This window comes from Chrysochloris asiatica, unplaced genomic scaffold (assembly GCF_000296735.1).
Source record: "Chrysochloris asiatica unplaced genomic scaffold, ChrAsi1.0 scaffold00021, whole genome shotgun sequence".
NCBI classification, from domain to species: domain Eukaryota; kingdom Metazoa; phylum Chordata; class Mammalia; order Afrosoricida; family Chrysochloridae; genus Chrysochloris; species Chrysochloris asiatica.
The window spans coordinates 20,743,593-20,745,348 of NW_006408539.1; the positions used below are offsets into that span (position 1 = coordinate 20,743,593).

The 1,756-nt window shown below is 41.7% G+C and overlaps 1 pseudogene; it reads right to left on the bottom strand.

Moving 5' to 3' along the window:
- Nucleotides 1-1,216: 1,216 nt before the first annotated feature.
- On the bottom strand, nucleotides 1,217-1,573 carry LOC102839786 (annotated as a pseudogene).
- Nucleotides 1,574-1,756: the final 183 nt, after the last annotated feature.

The following is a 1,756-nucleotide window of genomic DNA, read 5'->3' on the forward strand; positions in this document are numbered from 1 at the left end:
TGAGTATGAACCAACTCGAAGGCACTTAACAACAGCAACAACAAATCTATATATTGAACTCTGGGTGTGACTCTGTAAGATAAGCATAGGACTTTGAAACACAAGGTCATCAGTTCAAACTCACCACCTGCTTCTTGGAAACCTTGTACAGGGTTACTGTGGGTTGGAATTGACTCAACAGCACTTAACAACAACAACCATCAAGGAACTTTGGTAGCATAATGGGGTTTGATAAATGGACTGACAGCCACAGGTGACTGTCAGCAACACCTTGGGAGATAGATGAGTCTTTCTGCTCTAGTAAAGATATATAGCCTCAGAAACCCTATACAGGGCAGCTATGAGTTGGAACCAACTCCATGACACATAACCACCACCACCTCCAATTGATATGTCTGCATATCGAATATGGACACAGCATATTTTTGGAACTATATATGAGGATGAGTCAAAATTACATACATTTTAACTGTAGAACTTATTTTAATCAACTTTTAGAAAAGACAAATGCATCATTTTTTTGACAATCTCATTGCTTTTCAATATACTTTGTCCATCTGCCAACAAGCTTTCATATTCCCTTAGTAAAAAATGTTTTAGGTTGAGCTTCAAGGCACAAATGCACTGCTGTCTGAACTTCTTCATCAGAGGTGAATTTTGGTCCTCAAAGGACTATTTTCAGGGAACCAAACAGATATATTACAACTCATAGTATTTTTTTTTCTATAGAACAGTGTTGTATAGCCTTCTTTGTTTCCAGATTATAGGGAGGATGCTTTAACACCTCAAAACCAAGTGTCAACAGTGTGAGTAGAGGAGTGTGGAATGTGCATTGTGATGCAAGATCACAGCACCCTTGGATAGCAGTCCTCTGCTTTTAATCCGAAGTTTAGTTCAGTTCTTCAGTAAACATTTCACAGCAATGAGCACTGTTAGTGTTCCAATAGTGGCCCTTGAAAATGCCAGAAAACTGAAACTATCAATTTTCCAGCGGATGGTTGACTTTTGAACTTTTTCTAGATCAGCGACTAAGGATGTTTCCATTCTATACTATGCTGTGTACTACTGGGCACATAGTGATGAATCCATGTCTCATTATCAAAAATGCTTTTTTTTTTTTTTTTTAGTAAAAAAAAAAAAACAAACACCACAAGGACTTTATTGTTCTCAACACAGGGCAGGTCTTCACGGGGTGGTGGGAGGCGGCTTTGGGCCCCTACTTGCCGGCGATGAGTGAGTTCCTCAGGACCATAATGACACAGTCCCCACCTAGGAACATCATGGAGATGTAGCGGTCCTTGTTGACGGCCTTAAACTTCTTCTTGCCTTTGCCACTCTTGGGGATTTGGGTCCACATCTCTCTCACATTCTCCAGCGCCATGTGGTAGTGTCTGTCGTAAGCCTTGACGCCTCCCAGCACCTTCTTCTTGTTGCGATTGTTGATGAGCACTTGGGTGTTGTTCTTGACAGACTGCGGGAACACCCACAGGGGCAGGGTGTTAAACTCCTCCTCCTCCCGCTTCTGCAGCTCTTCCGGAGTCCGCTCACTCTTGGGCTTGTTGAGGAGGCTCATGGTGCAGCCAGTGTTCTTGGGTCACTCCCGTTTCCTCCGCATTGCTTCTGCCTCTGCCCATTAATGCTTTTTTTAAAAAAAGGTTTTTATTGTGGATTCAGTGAAAGTTTACAGGGCATATCATCAGTTTTACATTTAACAAATCATATATTCTGTTTCATTACACTGACTATAATCCCCTTC